This window comes from Dermacentor albipictus, chromosome 4 (assembly GCF_038994185.2).
Source record: "Dermacentor albipictus isolate Rhodes 1998 colony chromosome 4, USDA_Dalb.pri_finalv2, whole genome shotgun sequence".
In the NCBI taxonomy this organism is placed as follows: Eukaryota; Metazoa; Arthropoda; class Arachnida; order Ixodida; family Ixodidae; genus Dermacentor; species Dermacentor albipictus.
The window spans coordinates 116837609-116857621 of NC_091824.1; the positions used below are offsets into that span (position 1 = coordinate 116837609).

Below are 20013 nucleotides of genomic sequence, written 5' to 3' on the forward strand. Positions count from 1 at the left end.
CGTCTGTTATTCTCTCGATGCGAAGACGTAGCTTCCGGTTGAACCGCTGTCGCTTCCACCGTTTGAGGAGGCCCTCACGGGCTTCCCACAGGTGTAAGAGCCGGCGGTCGACTTCGGGCGTCTCGACCGTGCGCTGGATGGTTTTAGTGGTTTGGATGTGGGCGTCCCGGAGGTGCTGCATCCATTCCGCTATGTCTGTTATACCGTTTTCGGGCGAAGGGTACTGCCTGAATGCCTCCCAGTCCGTTAGCCTAATTTCGCCAATTGTTCTCTTGAGTTTCGGCGTGGATACCGAGATGCTGAGGATATAGTGATCGCTGCCCAATGTTTCGCCCAGGTGCGCCCATGAGTATTCCCTTACGTTTTTGACAAATGACAGGTCCGGAAACGTGTCTCGACTTACACTGTTGCCTAGTCGGGTTGGTTGGAGGAGGTTGGTTATCAATTCGAGGCCCATTTGGTCAACCGCATCGAGGAGCGACCTTCCCTTTTGCGTGTCTTGTTGGTAGCCCCAAGTCGTGTGTTTAGCGTTCATGTCTCCCACAACTACCAGCTGGTTGCAGCCAGCGGCTCTCACGCTGTCGTAAATGATGTTGCGGAAGTCGTCTGTCTGAGCCCTCGGCGGACTGTACAAATTCAGGATGAAAGTGCTACGTCTACCCCTCTTCTGCGGGAGGACTTCCACTAGCACGTGATTAATGTCATGATGTTGATAATGTTGTCCCACGGCCGTCACCGTTTTGTGAACTAAAACCGCGACTTTCGGTGATTCCGCGTGTTTAATTACGTAGTAACCCCGCAGCCTGATCGGCTGGTTCCCGACCTCCTGAAGGCAGATGACGTCGGGGGGGTATAGGTGATTTTGGATGAAGAGTTGGAGTGAACTTGCCTTCTTGTTGAAAGAGCGACAATTCCACTGCCAGATCTCGAGGTGTTCGGGCGCGCTGCGTGTGGTGTTAGCCATTGCTGACGTTCATGCAACCACCGTCGCAGTTGTCGGCGTCCCTGACGTCACTTGTGTTATTTATGCGCCTGTACGCCTTGATGCGTGGGTTGCTGATCTCGTCGTCGACCCGCTTGCGCGAGCCAAACTCAACCTTGCGTATTCTTCTTTCAAGGTCTTCATGGCTTAGTGTGTTCTCCTTGACTTTATTGTTTAATTCGCCCATCTGGTAAAGCATCTGTTGTATCGTAGCATAAATACCTTCGAGGGTGACTACACTTGACTGGACTGCCGCTGCCGAGGCCGCACCGGGGAGCGATGAGGGCGTGGTGGTTCTTGAGGGGGCAGGAGTGGAGATGGCGGGCTCGTGGCCTATCGTTCCGCTTTGCGACCCTGCCTGTGTGTTGTTGCTGGTTTTGCTTAACAACGCTTCTAAGCGTTGCATGCGTTGGTTTAGGTCGTTAACCTGAGCCTTGAGTTTTTTATTTTCTTCCCTGATGCGCGTACATTCTGGGGAGCATTTACTATTTTCACTGGTATCTTGAGCGGAGGAGGTACTAGACTGATTCCGGCTCACCTTGTTGTTGTTGGCTTGGTTCTTCTTGCCCGATTGGTTCTTCTGTTTAGACGTGGATGTCGAGGTAGAAGGCTGCCGCTGCCCTTGCTTCTCTCCTAGCCTGGGCCACTCCGAGCGGAAACGGGACCTAGACCTGGACTGGGACCGGGATCGGGACCGGGACCGGGACATTGACCTGGACTGGGCCCGGGACCTCGAGCGGCTCGCCGAGGATTCCGAGCTGAACCACCGTAGGCGGCTTCGCCTTGGCCTTCCTCCATCATTGTCGTCGTCTTCCTTCCTCCTTCCGGGTGGAGGATGCTTCTTGGTGGCAGTGCTCTTGTTTTTTAGCTTTTGCTTGCACTCGCGAGACCCCGTGGCGTGGGCTTCGCCGCAGACGGCGCACTTGAGCGAGCACTCGTGGTTGTCCGTCGGGTCGTGCGTCCCGCAAGCGAGACAGATTTTGATGTTCGGGGTAGGACAAACGTCCGATCGGTGTCCCATGCGCTGGCACACATAGCAGATTTGTTTTGTGGGCTTGTAGGTGTGGCACTCGGTCTCCCCTCCGTAGTAGTAGACGTATCGTGGAACTACGTCAGAGCTGAACGTGATCAAGGCTGTCTTGGTCTTTCCCAGCATGCGGGCCTGCACGATTTCCACGCCTTGGGTCCTAACCCTTAGGTGAGTCATAAGCTCCTCGGGCGGGGTATCCGGGTCGATTCCATGAATGACGCCCCGGGCCACTCCGTCCGGTGCCGCAACGTAAGAGTTGACCTCGTAAACGTTGCCGCCCAGCACAATCCGCGTGATCTTGCGCGCAATATCCGCGACCTCCTGATCTGGGGTACTAACAATAATTATGTTGGAACCGGGTCTCAAGCGCACGATGAAATGCGAATCGTCAACTTTCCCTCCGCAGGCGGCCGAGACGGCTTTTGATATTTGGTGGTTGCTGAAACTCTTCACCTGAAGGCCTTTCTTGGGTCGAATGATGATTTTGAAGTCGCTACGTGGAAGTGGGGGGAGTCGTCGCCTCTTCTTAAAAGAAGGCTTCTTTGATGCCCCAGCGCCTGCAGCTGCGTAGGATGATGATGATAACGCAGTGGCAGAGGAGGGTGATAGCGGAGAGATCACCCTGCCTGCCACGCACACTTGCTCGCCTCTGGCGAGCTTCTTCTTCGTTCTTCGCTTGAGGTGTAATGACCAGTTGGAATAAGGACATTCCGATGGCGTCCCTTGCGAAATGTCCTCTTCCATAGTGGCAGGGTCGTCGAGGCGATCTTCCGAATTGTCTTGGAAGTCCATGGCTGTAGTTTCTGGCGACGAAGGCCCGGCGGCAGCTTGAACAATAGCACCGGGGGCAGGTGGGGCTGTAGCAACAACTCCATCTCCACTCCCTCTGGTAGAAATAGAAGTGGCCGGCTGGGATCCAGCAATGTGCGCCATAGTGAGTGCCGAGTAATCGTAGCAAGCGAGCGGCGGCAAAGGCGGCGGAGCGCCTCGCCTACCTCCGCGCTGCTACGTACGGCGGCGTCAGGCTTAACACGGCAGCGCCACCCCGGAGAACTTCAAAGTCCAAAAGCGCAAAATAATATGCACTCACGGTCTTCAAACTTCCCAAGGGGGTTCCGGATGACTTCACGAAGGTCGTCAGACAAAGACTGCGGTCCTCCGATGTGAATTTCTTAAGAGAATAATGAAAGTCGACAGAGCCCATGCGAAGCACGTCTGCGCCGCTCGGCTCTTCTTCTTCTTCCAACTGCTTCAGAAAATTTTTAGTGCCTAGTCTCTGTGTAGTCGAACCGTGTAGTTCGCACGTGTGTACATGCGGAGTTAGTACCACTTGCGTTCTGGTCGACGTAACTCCTACCGTCAAGCCTTGTATTGGAATGTTTAACGATTCACCCAGCCTGAGTATACCTCTAGCATGGCCCGGGGTTCTCACGGGGATAAATTCACGTAAAACAGATAGTGCAGTAAATACACTGTGTGCATACTGCACCAACAGATAACTTGACGTCACAATGTATTTTTGATGTTGGGAGACATTGTGGTCATTGTCAGCAAGAGAAGGACGCCCGAGGTAGTATAAATGGCAAAAGCCGGGGATGTCCCGTCATTGGTTTTCTAAAGGCGAGCAGAGTGCCACGCCGCTGGCCATTATAGTGCTGTCGCCGCGCCTGGTAAAGACTATATCCTGCTTCTGTGGGATATTGATTTGCGAGTGAAGAAAGCCAACGTTTTGCCGTTTAAGTACGGTATAATCAAGTTCATTTTGAAGCCGGGCCGGGCCGCTTTCCTTCCCTCTTTCCTCCTGCTCCTCGTTTTCTGTAAAGCCGCTTTTGTTCTGAACCGGTTATTAGGTACGCCGAAAGAACAAAAAGAAACACTTGCGTACAGGGAGCTTGTGATACCTTGTGTCCTTCTTTAATACCGCACATTTGTAGTGTGCGTGTTCATACAAGCCTACTCGACTTAATTTAATGCCGATGCGAATATAGCGCCAGAACGTTGTCTCCAAGGATCGTGTCGAGGCGTCGTAGAGTGGAGTGCCACAAATGAGCGTACCTTTCGGGAAATTTCAATTTATGGAACTCATTCCAATTCGCAGCCAGCAACAGGGCTATGTCGACAAGCATCACTTCCTGGAGAAGCGTACGTCGGGCTAGTTGGTGTTGATCCATTATGAACTGCGGCGCTTCAAAAAGACATCGGCCAACGCTCGGTGTGCCCACTTTGTTTTCCTCCGTTGTCTTCCTTTCGTCTAGCGGTTAATGAGCCATTACTTCGGCTTGTCCAGTAAATAGTTTACCTGTCCATATAAGTACAGTTGACCGCCTGCCCCTACAACGAAATGACCTCTGTAACGAAGGAATCTTTCAGTGTTCTATAGCGAGCTGTGCGGTGCGCGACCTTTACAACGAAGTTACCTGCATAACGAATGATTTCGGAGGCTCCAAGCGCTTCGTTATAAAGGCGTCCGCCTGTTTTAGAATTTGTAAGATAGCTTAGAAGTAGAGGTGATCAGCATTTCTGTGGCGCCATCTTGGTACGTTGAGCTCAACAAGAACGCACATGCAATAACGTACGGGAGCTGCTTTGTTGCTGACAAAGGCGTCGGCAGGAACATAATTATTAAGGTAGAGTGGCACGTCTGCTTAAAAAATGGCAGCGTGTATCATAATTTAAATTTAAAATGAAAAGAGGCGTTTCTCACGCTTGTTGATCGAAGCGCCACAAGATGCTACCAGTGTGGTGACTGCCGTTGACGTCTCCGGTTTACTGATATTTCGGAAACGGCAAGGCACATACGGACATACAGATCTAACGTGCCAGGCATGTTTCCCTCTGTTTGCTGCATCGAGCAAACATAATTCGCTTGGGAAGGCGCGGCTTCTCACGTGGCCATGTTCGCCGTTTCGACTCAAGTGGGTATTTCGCCAACACGACGCTTCTGAATTGCTTTCAAAATAAATAAACGCACAAAACAACTACTGCTACAATAATGATGATGATAATAATAATAACAAGAGCAAAACCATTGCTTTGCACTCGTGGCACCTCCGTTGCAGTTGAGGCCAGGTACGCAAGACCATTCGCATACCGAAGACTAAAGCCACCAACAAAGCTTAATTAAGGGCTTAATCGGCTCCGTTGTGTATAATGAAGCTAGACTGTCCCATGCACTTAGGGCGCACATACCCTCGACATACACGAGTGCTGCTTTTCACGACACTGTAGCGATGCAGGGGCTCTCTGAAACGAACAGTCGAAGGGATCTTAAATGAAGGCAAAAGGGCGTGAGATTGTTTAGGTAAATCGCGAGAGCAGGGCAAGATGCAGCGTCACAATGTGAACGCTGCGGCGCACACCCCGCTATAGGAACGTGTAACATGAAAATATCTACATGAATTCGGACCAGGCTGAGGGTTGAGCAGGAGCCGATTTTAATAAGCACAGTCAGTGTTAGGAAGACTCGGTAGCACTATAAAATCAATGCCTTTGTTTGTAAATAAAGCTACTTTACCACCCCTACCACATAACCTGTCACAAGTCAGAGTAATTAGGAGGCACAAGTATGTATTAGAGCACCTAAGAATATGACCGGTATTCACAACACAGTTCTTACAGTGGTGCAGTTCGTAACAGCTGGTATGCAAGCAATCGTCGTGTTGGACATATTTTTGTAGCTAAAGTGAACTGTCAATGAGAAAGATATGTTACGAACGAAAATATTGTTGCATTCAGCCAGAGATCACTAACAGCATATATGCAACCGCAAGGCCAGTCAGCCTACAATGGTTGCAAGTGGACGAGCATCACGAACATACCACGTGGCTACCACTGCCTATGTTGATGAAAGAAGACTCCATCCTGAAAAAGGATCCCTGCTTCTAGCCTGACAAGAAATAACCAGTTGGTGCGCTCCATAGGTGGGCAGGCTTGTGTCATGACCTGCTCGCGCCTGTGAGCCTGCCAAGAAATAAACATTGTGGACATTATAGACGTCTCTCTCCCGGCAGCGTGGATGTTTCATATAGGTTAAGAGCCAGGTCAGGGTCAGAGCACGGGCCCCTTTGTCCGTTGGTAAATTTATGCATGGGCCAAGCGTCTAGCGCAAGTGACGGTAACCTACCGCTCAATGGGTCGGTCTCTCGCGTTCGCTCATCGCCTACAAGTCGTACCCCATGCGAGCGATGACTTCGAGCGACGTTTCCCCAGTGTTGCCGGTGTGAGGGCAGCAATATAAGCGCCGAAACTAGCGTGACACGTGCTTTATTAACTTAAGTTGATGTGTTTTACTGTAAAAAGCAGCATAAAATATTTCTGAAAGTCTTGCAGTAGGTTCTTATCCTTGCACCTATAAAAATTCAATCGTTTGCTCGTTCCGTGCGACAATCGGAAGTACTTGAGTTATGTACATCCAGTTCCGGCTTCGCGCTATTGGCTAGTCACTCGTAGCACTTCTGGGCGACGAGCGACGAATTCTAGATTTGCAGAACCGAGCGATCGCGCGACAAGACCGTGTGATCTGTTCACGTGACGGCCCGATCCGTCGCTCGAAGCCGCCGCTCGTCGCTGTCGCGCACAAAATCGCGCTCATGGGGTTTAGCCTTAAAACACTGTACAGGCCGGGCCGTGCTGGAACTTGAAACCGTGAGCGCAGGCCAGGCAGCACCCTTACTGAGGGAGCTACGTCAGGCATTCTGTGCGAAGCTCAAGGACCAAGTGGAAAAACTGGCTCTTAACGACATTAGCTGGCAAAATAAAGAAAACGGTTCTAATCATGTTTTGTTTGAAATGTTTTTTAAAGAGTTCTAGTCACTCTTGTTTATTCAAAAAGAAAAAAGCTTTGTTCTCTCGAACGATAAAATAGTTATGCTAACTACCGCTCTTGATACGGTCCTACTGTTACCGCTTTTGCTAGTGCACTATTTTACAGCCTTTTATTTATTGGACCGCATTGGCGATTGCCTTATGCTCGCTCCAGTACAAGTATAGATGGCTTGCACCTTAACCGCATTCACTATGTTCTTCGTCGGCCTTAAATTTATACACGTGAAGTGCTTTCTCGCGGCTGCTGCATGGGTTTGGGTGGCAGTGCGTTTACCGCATTTATTTTCGTGCCCACGTTAGCAAAATGCGCGTTCGAACTTTCAGCTGCTTTCGCACCTATACAGTGTAACATACTTCATTTTCTTTTTGTTGCAAGAAATTAACTATTTACAAAAGCCACTTTATTGCTGTAGCACTTAGGACACCGCAAGCGCGTTCGCGCCGCCACCGCCGTGCTGTCACGGTATCGTGTGTCACGGTATGTCACAGTGCGCATGCGCGATCCGCGCGTGCGTAGGGTTACGAGAGGTACGCACAAAGACGTGTAGTTATACCTTGGCTGCCAAAGCGTCAAAGCGGAGTCACGCCTAGTCACCCTCACGAAGGGTGCGAGACCGGGCTAAATGGTGTACCAATCTCTTGTTCCGCGTCGTGCAGCAAGACGGAGCACCGTCATGCTATCCTTATACCCGTGTCACACGGGCACATTTGGAAGGCCTTCCAGTCGACGGCCTTCGAAACGCCAGAACTCACGTAGGAAGGAAACTAAGGAGAGGCCCTACCCCCTGCGCGCGCTAGGAGAAAAGTGTGGCGGAAATGACGTATAGGTTCTCATTTTTTTTTGTTGCTTTCTTATTTTTTTGCTGCATGGCCACGCCTTTTGGGCCACAATGGCGGCGTTGTTCGAGCGCTCACACGTGTTGCTCTGGTAGGTTTCGTGCCGTGGCAAAGGCGCTGTGTGGGCGGGTTTGCGTTAGTCACCGTGTCTTGTTGCGCTGTGTTACCTGCACCGTGCTCTGCCGGATGTTGCGTGAGCGCGCGCGCTCCGCGCGCGGAACCACGCGCAGCGCGGCGTGGTTTCGCGAAAGATGTAAACAAGAGAGGAGGGTGGCACAAAAGGCGGAGCATCGCCATGAGCAATGCCAACTTCCGGCTTCACTTTTGCTTCACAAAGAGTGACGTCAGGGCCTCTCCTTAGTTTCCTTCCTCCGTGCCAGAACTCTATCGACTCAAAGGAGTTGTCGCGCTGCTACACGGCACTTTTGAAAGGCCGTTGAGTGGTTCCGGCGTTTCTCGCCAAATTGTGTGGCGTTGCGTATCTTTATTTTCGTTTTCATGTCACAAAAAGTTAAACAACATTAAAACCATTTAAAAGCGCTATAATTTCTTTTATGTGTGTTTATAGATTAAAACAATTGTTTATACATTGCCTTACATGTATGTTTAGTTTTTAAGTTGTTGAGTAGCGAAACTACGGCAACGTTTGCGTCGCTAGTCGCTACACGTCGCTGTTGTCGAGTGTGTGTAGTTCGCGCATATCAAGTGGCAAAAATACTTTATTGAATAATTGATAACACTCATATATAGTATTTTTAGAGCATTTTGGTTTGGTTTGTTCTTCCTAACCGTGAGTTGGAGCACACTGAACCATAGAGTTAGTAGAACAACTCTAGAGGAAAAGCTGGGCCGGAAAAGTGGGAACCTCTAGGGCGCCGCCCTGTTGCTACTGGTCAATGTGGCCAGCGCAATTACTATTGAAAGAGCTGAAAACAAGTACAGGTCACCTTATGCTTTGTCATTTAAAACGCATATTTGATGGCTTTATGAAGGTGGTGGCTTAATATTAAGTTTATAGAAAGTGATCGCTAAGTCCGTGACTTATGTGAATCACGATGTACGCATTCATGCAATAAAGGATGACGCGAATTTCGGTTTCGAATCTGTTTTTTGAATGCGTAGTAGTTTCGTTTAGGTTTGACATGCGATCTGCGATCGCGCGTCGACATCGGATGGCACACTCGTGCCTTATGTGCCACCGAAGCCCCGAAGTGCTCTGGCATATACCTTCACATGTAAGTAAACGAATGTATCTCCTTGTTGAGAATATCACGCGAGTAGGCAGCTCTTGTGGTGCATCAAAATCGTTTGAGAAGCGTCACTTTTCTACATGCGGAGCGGTTTTTTTATTTGCAGGTTTCCCTTCAGTAGGAAATTGCTGCAGGCGGACCAGCGCACCGGAATTGTACTGGCGAAGCCACAAGCAACTCAAAGAATCTGTTTAATTGTCGCACTTTGAACAGTCATGCTTCTACAAAGGCCACAGCAGAAAAACAGCCTGATGCCGAGTATTTCTGTGCCACGAAGTAATCAAGAGGCGAGTGCCTAATGCGGACGAAATCGAGCTCTTGCATCGAAACTTAGAACGACAGAAAGCTGAGCTAGTTGGTAAGGATTCATTATGCAAAACAAATGTGAAGCGTGCAGACTGGACACAAGAGTAGAGAAGTGGGCGGCGCTCGTGTTGTTTACTAAACACTCTACTCTTGTGTCTTGTCTGCACGCCTCACCTCCGTTTTGCATAACGAGTGCATCAACCCACATATTAATAGCGTAGGCATTTTGTTAACTGTGCAATATTTTCAACACTTCCTTGCATGCCATTTCATGTGGAATATCTTTTCTGGTCACAAATTTGTGCAGCGAATCTATTTGCATGATCGACTCCGGGCCTGTGGGACCGTTCACTTTCACTTGATGCTGAGTCTTTTACATGTATCCATAAACTGCAGGTATGCACATCAGATCCCTGCGAGCATTTTCAAAATTAAATTATTATAGACAACAGGCACATATGCAATACTGACATAATCTCAAATACCACTGAGCAGCTGGGACACATTTTTGTTGATCATACTCGCAGGTAAAATAAGTAGATCATGTGGACAGCTCCAGCTCATTATCCTTAAATCAGTGTGTACAAGGGGTATGCAAAAGTAATTTTTTATCGCGCACCGATTATTTTGCTGTATAAGCAAGAGAACCCACCACGTTAGTGTAACGTATCTTGTACATGCTTTAATTTACCAAGTGAGATGAGTTACTTTTATGGCTCATTCAGTCATATCACACTGCAAGCTGCATTCATCAATCTTCAATTGGATTTTGCAAATGTTTAATGAAACATGTTTCCCAAATTTTATGCAGATATGCAATGGCAAGCCCTCCCGTGTGTTCCAAAGGTAAAATTTAAGCTCTAAATTAAAGAAGACATTTCTAGTCAGAAACAAGCAAAAATGGCGAATGCAGAGTATCAGAAGCCCAAGGTACAGAAATTATGAGAAGTGTCGAATAATTTTAAGGAAAGAGTCGTATTTGAAAATGCAAGACTGTTCAGTGGAGGTCAAGCAAGTCAATATAGGTAGAATACTCTGCAAAATTATGCGAGAGAGGGGATGTCAAACTATGGGTCAGGAAATGCGTTGTTTTTCTGCAAAACAAAAGCTCATTGCCATTACATAAGTCACTTTAGCATCATGAGGCTGCTGCTTGATAAATTCAGAAATAGACCAAAAAACAAGACACGCAAAAATAAAAAACAATTTAATGATGCTCTCTCCACACTGGGATAAATAAAAACAAACACATTACATCTAATGTGGACATATCAGATGCCTTGTGAAACACTAAAGGAAAAATTCAGTTTCGAGCTATGGCACTTGCCGCATAGATGTGGGGGGCCTTGCACTAATAGTGATAGTTGCCACTGCATTTAGAAATTGAAAGCATTCATGCAGACAAGGATGGTTCTTTATATTTTTGGCTACCACTTCAAATGCCTCCACTAAGTGTTACAATGCTGCACGCAGCCATACTAAGGATCTCGCAGCAACACCTGCAGGTAAAAAGCAAGAAGCAGTCAAAGTGCTGGTGTGTACTGGACACTATGTTTGAAAACTTTTAGGCAAGAGGAGTGCAAGAAGCAGACATAACTGCATTTATTTCCATAATTCCCCATTCGAATGGTCTTTTCTTTTTGCTTAGACAATGCCTACGCCTAGCCACAGCAGCTCCCTCATACAGACTCCGCAAGCCAAGAGGCCGTGGAGGCAAATGCAGGTAAGAGGCAAGAAGCAATAGCACTGGTTTCGACATTCATCTAATTTCTTTATTCTTCTTTCGTTTAGGCAGCCAGCACACCCCAAACAGCCACCTTGACTGCGGGTGTGTCACCCTAGTCACCAAGGAAACATTTGAGGGAAAGCGACAGGCAATGTGACAATACTCTTTCTCTCGGATGACTCCTATGCCTCGCCACGCTAGCACACTTGTGCACAAAGATGTCGCGGAGGCACATACAGGTCAGAGGCAAGAAGCAGTGGCACTGGTGTCGACATTCACCCAATTTTTTTTACTTACACCGAGGCAGCCAGCACACCTCGAACAGCCACCTTGACTGCGGGTGTGTCAGTAGATTCCTGTTGTACATATGCTCATAATAAACTTGAAGGCAAATGGGACAATGATGCATTGTTTTTTTGAACATTTATTGTACACATACAATATATGTTATACTTTGCAGTGCTACAGAGCATATTTTGAAGCTTCCCCCTATATTTTGCACCTTTACTTACGTATGTGTTGTGTGGCCCTCAATGCAGTTCATGTTGTAGCAGCTGCTTTGTCTGTGTATCGCACATTGGCTAAAGCTCATGATATCCACATACTTCTCTCACATATGCAAAATAAAGTTCTATGTAGTCCTCAGTGTCACAACAAAAAATGAAAGTAAGCAATCCGATTGTGGAATTGTGTTTATTACAGTGATTCCTATGACAGTTACTGACAAGTTGACAACTTGAACTGGTCAATCCGTCCATAGCCTCCTCTATTTCTCAAAAATAAAGGAGGCTATGATCTGTCATGGCAAGGAATTGTATGTATACATAAAAAAAGGGGGGATATGTGTGTGTGTGTTTGTAGTGGGGGGTATAGGATTAGGACGGTACGAAAAAATGTACCAACACCGTCCTCTAGACCCATTCCGTTAAGGTACCGTAACAAAGCGTATTATGCATAAAGTTCATAGAACCAACTCTGATACTACTACACACGCCAGGCGACCCGAGCTACATGCCATGACGCATTCGCGACTGCACCGGATGCCCTCCATATTATTCTCGTTAATCGTGTTCACTGCACCGAGGCAAAAGAAAGATCATGGGCGCAGGTGCCTTTAAAGTATCTCGACCTTGCGAGGCACTGCTGCGCGTGCCAGGGGAGCTGTCCGGGCGAACACTCCCTGGCCAGCGCCTCCCCTGGCACACACCTGACTCGGCGGCCCCAACCTACGTACCGTTCTGCTTCGAGCTTTGATCCCCCCACTTCTCTCTTGGGTGCCCTGGAGTTCCTGCGCCGCCTGCTTTATTATAATCTCAGGTGCTCTCCTGAGACTTCCGTTTGTCGGTTACATGCGCCTTACAGCTGGATCAGTACTTATAATAATAAAAAAACGCGATCTATCGTCGCGACGATAGATCGCGTAGGCGGATTTTGTAGCATACCGCGTCCGTGCGAACAGAATTACGGAACGCCAACGAGGAATCTGACCACAGCTTCAAGGTAACCTCGTCGAGTGACACTCCTGCAACAGGCGCGTGACCGCTGAAAACCGCATACCGCCGGAAACTTGAACAGGATCATCCCTCGGTTGCATAACTGCCACCTGTACGGCCAACATGGACCGAACCCACACCGTCCCGCAACATAGAATAAAGAACCAACTTATAAAGCCCAAACACACGGCTGCACGCACACATCACAACACTACAAGCGAGACGCCATGCTGCTACGCTGCTACTGTTGCCGGATTAAAACTGACTACTGTCACCAAGTTTAGCAAGCGTCTCAGGAGCTGGCAACCTCGGCGCGTAGCAACATGGCGGCGCTCTTGAGGTTCCCGATTTTAATGCATGGGCCCTATGGGTAGCTTGTCCTCTAGAGTCAGTATAGTAACTCTATGCACTGAACGAGAAGGCATGTTCGCGCCGTTTCCGTTTCCGTTGCTCAAAGGCCATCGAGATTTCGATAGAGTTGTAAGGTGCTCCGTTGACTCGATAGACTATTGACTCGGCGGCCGTCGAAACCGCCCGTGTAGCAGCTCGAACTTGTCCTTTGAGTCAACTGACTATCGGTTGGAAGGCCTTCGAAACGCCCGTGTGACACGGGTATTAGTCGGCTCTGCCGGAGCGAGGGCAGCGTGCTTCCACTGCCATGGCACGAGCCTTGTGCGCACAGTACCTTTCAAGCAGCTGCGTGCGTAGTCTTACCGCATCGTGGCGGATACACACTGGTCTGAGCGGAAAGGACAGTAGACGTCAACGTAAATCTAGCGCCAACAAACGCCAGCAGTTTTTTTTTTTTGCGGGTTTCATCTCGTGCACTAACGAGGCGCTACGCCGGTGACGCCTGCAACATTGTGACGCACCTGCGCAGTGCTGTAATACTTGCACGAATATTCTTAGTTTGGTCTCTTGGCATCCTGCATCGTGGAAATTGTCAGCTGCACCGAGCAGTTCAACCGTAGGTAAATTTATACACGGGCAGAATGCTTCACGCAAGTAACGTTAGGTTTCCGACTGACAGATGCAACAAGTTTAGGACAAGCGCGATTCCTGCCATTCAAAAGTTACTGCGCGCTAACGAACCGTTACTTCTGTGAATATTTGAACCGGGGATGTATATTTTTCTTTCGCATCAAGAAAGAAGGAGCGCGAGAAAAACGGCACACAAGGCAGTGGAGGGAAATGGGACAAGTGCTCAGTTCTATAGCATGAACAACAACAACAATCCAGCGCTTCTCTTCCCCTCATAAGCCTTGGGTGTCGTTTTCTCGTGCTGCTTTACGATGCGAGGATACCAGCGCGCCCGGTTTTACTAACTTGAGCGGCAAGTTTACCGACGGGTAATGTCTTGCGCACACGGGTAATGTTCAATAGCCTGGCAAGGGAACAAGAGCTCACGATCGCCAGTCAGCCTTTAGAGTCTTTACAGGAGCACATTTATCTAGCTGAATTACTCACAGGGCACCCTGATCATGAAAGGGAAATTTATAAAAGAATAAAAATGGGTTGGAGTCCATACGGCAGGCATTACCAAATCCTGACTGGGAGCTTACCTCTTCCACTGAAAAGAAAAATGTACGATTATTGCATTCTACCGGTGCTAACATATAGGGCAGATAATTGGAAGTTAACAAACAAGCTTGAGAACAAGTTAAGGACCGCGCAAACAGCAATGGAACGAAAAATGTTATGCGTAACCTTACGAGATAGGGAGAGAACGGTGTGGACCAGAGAGCGAGCAGGGATAGCCGATATTCTAATTGACACTAAGATAAAAAGAAAATGGAGCTTGGCAGACCTTGTACTACGTAGGGTAGATAACCGGTAAGCCATTAAGTTAGGGTTTCAGAAGAGGTGCGAAGGAAATGGAAGCGCCGTCGAGGACGGTAGAAAATTAGGTGGGGTGATGAAATTAGGAAATTTGCAGACGCAGTTTGGAATCACCTAACGCATGACAGGGGTAAGTGGCGATCGCTGGAAAGGGCCTTCGTACTGTAGTGGACATAAATATAGGCAGATGATGATGGTGGTGATGATGATGATGATGAATGTTTTGCGCAAGCTCCTACAAGTGTTTATCTGGCATTTGGAACTAATCTGTCTGTCGTGTAGACTTTCTCTTTACATTTACAACGTTCTCGATTTTCCTTTGCTCCCGATCAAAATGTCGCGAATTCCCTGTCCCGTTTGAAAGGTCACTCGCGTGCCGCGTTAACCGCCCTTGGAATCGGGGCAGGCGGCCGCATTTCGAGAGACTTCTGCTACTGTATCGACCAGGCGGCGGCTTCGCTGTGGCGGCGAGTGCAAGGCTACGATCGTCCTGCATGCTATTTCGGGAAGCGAACGCTCCGGCACTCTTCCGGGTAGCTTCTCCATCCCGGCGGCGTCGACTCGGCCTGTACCACGGTGGCGGCCTTTTCTGTTTGATAAATGGGCGCGCGGTAATTTGTAACGTTTTCCACGCGGTGGAGCAACGCGAGACAACGGGGGGGCGGCTAAGTACAATACGGGGGCGTTTGCTCAAGCCGCCCCCTTCTCATCTACCACCGGCAGCACTGGAGCTTCCGCGAGTAATCGTCGCGCGCCCTGAGTCATCGACGTGTCTGTGGGGTGAAGGGGATCTACAGACCTGGTTCTCCTCCTCCTGTTCGTTAGTTACGCGGTGGCGGCGGTGATTTGTCTCGCGGGATAGCCGACTGGCGTTGCTGTGAACGAGACACCTTGCCTTTGCGCTTGTCGTGTTTGGGGAAATTTCTTTCATATATATATATATATATATTTTGTCGACAGGAACGATTGCCGACTAGGTCGCAAGTGATCTGTCAGAGCGCCCTCATATGCTCAAAATTGCGAGAACCGTCGTCTGTTTTCAAGGCATAAGGTCTGTGGTGCGCGTCGCGATACATCGTCAACTCTGAGTAGCAGCGTGCCGGTGTGTTCACGTTACGAAATTACGAAAGTCGGAATTACGGAAGTAGAAATTATGGAAGCCGAAATTACGGAAGTCGAAATTACGGAAGTCGGAATTACGGAAGTCGAAATTACGGAAGTCGGAATTAGGGAAGTCGAGAGAGCAGTTAGACTGCTAGCGAAGTCCCACAACAGTTCGCGGAGATGTTAGTCGTATGCGCCGCAGGGCATTAGTTGCATGCCCTTTTAGAGGTTGTCTCCTTCCTCTTCTCTTTCCCTTCTTTTTTTCTCTCTTCTTCAAGGGGAAGGGTGCGGTGGCTCTCCTAGAATACGATTCCTAGCTTGTTTCTCTTTCTCTTTCTGTGCTGTTTATATATGCTTACATGATCAGTAGTAATAGCAGACCTGAACAAACGGCTTTAGCCTTAGTTGATAGCCATTGTGATGCACGTGATCGTGTGCGGTGATCTCTCGCTCTTTCTGTTTTCTTCTTATCTCTCTACCTATATCCCTCCCCCGTCCCCTGGTGTGCAGGGTAGCAAACCGAATTTCCTGTTCTGATTAGGATCCATGACTATAGAGCTTGTAAAGGTTGTAAGCAAGAACTAAGAAACGACAAGTCCTTTCTGCGGCAATTGGCTTACCTGACAGAAAACAAAGCCGTGTATCCCACAAGAAATTATGAACCTTGGAAAATGCGAGCATACAAAGCAACATACGGCCAATGAACGTTACAAAACAAGTTACCCAGACTACTAAATACATTACACACAACGAAGCTTACGTTAGAAAACATAACCTTCAAGGAATTACCCATTTGTGTTCAGACCCCCTTAATACCTTTGTTTCTTGCCACTGCAACTGTCTGTATATGTGATATCAGATTTGTTATTTCTTGTTGCCGTAATGTAAACAGTTTTTCGTTTTTCTTCTTTATCTTCTTGCTAAAATTTTCGTAATTCAGCGTGTACTTTCGCATTGTTAAGAAGTTTCTGTAGGTTCGCTACGATTTACGTATATGGCATCGCGTAGCTGTGCAGCCGATATCTTGTGGGCGCCTATAGCTTCGTCTAGCTGTCAATGTCGGCAACTTTTTCCGCTGGTCATCTGCACCATGTATGCGTTTGATGCGAATGCATATTATTATTATTATTATTATTATTATTATTATTATTATTATTATTATTATTATTATTATTATTAACCTCCATGCCTTGCCTGTATGCTTTCTTTCGTATCTGACTGTCAGGCTTTCCGACTGTCGTGACGGCTACTTCGGAAGCCCATTTTGTCGCTTACAGGCGAGGAAAGTCGTTTGAGAAGTGTGGGCCATCATCATGAGACGCAATCCGCAGCCGCGGACTCGCTGGGCAGACCGGACTGCATTTCGATCGTGCGGTGAAGCTCTTCTCGTGTGGGGGCGCGCAGATCCGGATAGTGCACCGACTGCAGCGTTTCAGATGATCGCCGTCACAATTCACATGCACAAAGCCATCCGTGCGATCATGTGTCGCGAAATTACGAAGCGCGCCTGCATCGCTACTTCGCCGCGACGGTGCTTCGGTGCGACTTCTTCGTCAACAACTTCATGTATCCTGGCGCTAAAACTCGGTCCGTATCGTTTCTTACGCTGAACCTCCGGTCTAAACTATAGACGAAGCATCCTCCTTACGTAAAATAACCCTTGTACTTCGCGTCACAAGGAAGGTGCGCGAATGTCTCTTTCAGCGGCAGGTGCCGCTGGCGGGTCGTTCGGTCACGGCATTCGCAAACTCTACACGAGTTTGCGAATGCAAAGAACGCCTTCATAGACGAATGTGACACTAGCGTAGCTGCTCCTCAGCTACCGCCGAGTTCTAGTATATCGTGGAATGTGGTGCCAAAGCTGAATACCTCGGTCGGGATTACGCCACTTAAAAACGCCGCTGCCGCTGTGTATCCCTTTACGTCGTCTTCCAAGATGTTGACAGACGCGGCACTGTGCAAGTTACGGTTGAGTCACCAAATTCTCAATTACAAAAAAGGCAAAAAAAAGAAGAAAAACAGAAAGATAAGGATGACTTGCCATCCCGGCCTTGCGAAAGCGGATGTCCAGCGAAGCTGTTGAAAACCACCACTACAACTGCTGAGGCGGTGTGTGCAAAACTTTATAACTTTAGAGCAACGGTAGCAATCCTATTTTAGAGTAATGGCAACTTTGAAAGCATGCCACCACTCACAGCGGGGCTGCAATAACATTGAAATCTGTTGATTGGCTAGTTATTTTATATACGAAAGGCTAGCTAGGGACGTCACCTCCCATGTCGAAAGCTGCCGTCGCCGCTGCAGCTTGCTCAACAGTAATTTTTACTGGGGAACGTATGCGGGGGGTGCTACGTGCTTCGCATTGCAAGTAGGCGCAGGAGTGCCTTATCATCAGTTATGCGTTTCGGATGCTTGTTTTGAGGTTGTTCTTTATTCAAACATATTCTGTTCTTTATTTTGTATATGTGAGTCACAAAAATGTGTGCACTGTTTGTTTGACTTTGCTCAGTGCTTGTAGCCTCTGCCTTACGGGAGTATGAGCCATTGCATTTAGGGGTAGGAGCCGTTGATGATGATAGTTTTCTGCAGACGTTATGCCATGAAGAAATCCCGGGATCCTAGCCATATACACCTTCGCTGTAAAAGAAATATACAGAATAAAACTGCTAGTGTTAAGGGCATCTCACCAGGCCACATAAAACATTTTGGTTATATGTTGGAAGTTGTTACGTGCCCACTAGGGAGCGTTCTACCGCAAGAATTTTTCACATTGGTTCATCAATAGCCGAGATAGAAATATTTCAGTGCCGCGAACCCATGATTTCTGGAGGCGAGCATCACCGCCAACATAGACACTCTCTCTGCTTTCCCCATCTAGCCTCCGCAAGCGAAATGCCTTCCCTGCGTTCTCCCATACCGAAGGTCGAGGATCGCGTGACACATACGTCGCAGGTCCTGCCTTTTTTTTTTTCTTCGCTTTTCTTGCTGCGCGGCGCACTTCCGCTGACGGTGTCGCGTGCGAGCTGTTGCTTTTGTCTCATTTGGCGCAGCGTACGATTCTGAGCGCTGTGCACGAGAGAACCTGACTAGCGGTATAAGTCCGTGCTGCACGAACACTGGGACAGACGAGAGCAGATCACAGAGCATGATCGCGTGCTGGAACACAGTAGAAAATGACATAGTTTCGTTGTCTGCGCGCGCAAGTGAATGACGTGGGAACAAGCAGACGAAACGGAAGTGCACTTCTCTTGCTATGGTACGAAGTAAAACAAAACACACAGACATTTCGTTTTTGTGTATGTTCATTTCTCTAAACATTGATTAGACTTTTGAAGCAAAAGATTACACAAATAACAGACGTTGCCTTGAATAATTCTCGAAGTCGCGCGTCACTATGAGCAACGTCACAGCGCAGACAAGTACGCAGGCGCACTTTCCGTGGCCTGTAGCGATGTAATACCTAGCAGACATGATCATTAGCGCACATTGCGTGCACTGCGCTTGCCAGCTCTATATGGCCGGACCTTGTGACGGGCCCTTTAATAAGGGATGAAGAAGTATATATTTGCTTAACATTCATCATTTACGCTTGAGAAGCTGCCCGCGCGTGTTTTCTCAAGTGTTAACGCACCTTGGTTCGAGGGTGATTTTATTGCAGCACCTTCGTGGATGCACATCGCGCACTGTTGCCAAGTGCAGTTCCAAGCTCTACTCACTTTTTCCTGCTGAATACGCCACCCGAACGGGATCAACCCCTTCCTGCCTCTAACGCTCGCAACCCGAATCGTGTATTCTTGCAAGACCATGCGTAAAAGTTTCTTATCAATACGCGATTTCGATCCTTTCAACCGCAGCTCTGCGTTTAAGGATAAATGCAAAGATAAATTAATAAATAATGCGTAGTTACCACTTAGCACAGGCAGTGGGCTATCAGCTCAGCTAAGTAGAAAGTGATCAGTAACGAAAAGACTTTCGAGCAGCAGCGAAGTCGCTACAGCGTTCATTAGCTGAGAAGTCTGAGAGCGGGGCTGCCCGAGTGTTGCGCCTTTGGGGAAGATTTGTCGACGCCTCAGCTTGTGAAAAAAGAACGCGCATCGATAGTTGACATCGTCTTTAGTGATTGTGAAATCTAGATTGCGAACCTCTGCACTGTAACATGAGGACCACTGGTTGAAAAACGGAGGGCCTTGGCCTCGATTGCTTATCTGCGAGTATCCCTGTAGCGTAGTTCGAAAAAAATGTCGGTAAGCAAGATAAAGTCGTAGACTTTCGTTCGAATTGCGCTCACTGTGATGGGGTTGAAATGCATTGCATCAGCCTTCGCTGGCGAGGCCGACTCCGGTCTCGTAACCTTCGGATTAAACTTAGACTCTGCATTACCTATCACTCAGCTTTTGAGACCTATTTGTGGGCATGTGTATGGAAGGTCTTCGCTGCGCTTTAATTCTTCTTCTACAGTTGATAATGTTTATGCATAAGCAACTATAGCGTGTGCGAAATCTTTCGACGTCAGCCACCACCGAGCAGCACTGTGGAAATCGAACACTCTACTTTAGTGTTCACTAGGTGGAAAAAAAATGGATGTAAGTTAATTAATGGTAGCTTGCGGTGGTATTGAAATC

General features: G+C 48.2%; 1 long non-coding RNA gene across 2 annotated transcripts; it reads left to right on the top strand.

The window, feature by feature from the left end:
• Positions 1-8802: 8802 nt before the first annotated feature.
• On the top strand, positions 8803-12131 carry LOC135914656 (uncharacterized). 2 transcript variants are annotated; one of them, XR_010568368.2, is made up of 5 exons: positions 8803-8908; positions 9030-9281; positions 10041-10075; positions 10878-10952; positions 11021-12131. It is a non-coding gene; the product is annotated as an uncharacterized lncRNA (long non-coding RNA). The 2 variants fall into 2 exon arrangements; XR_010568367.2 differs by lacking the exon at positions 10041-10075.
• Positions 12132-20013: the final 7882 nt, after the last annotated feature.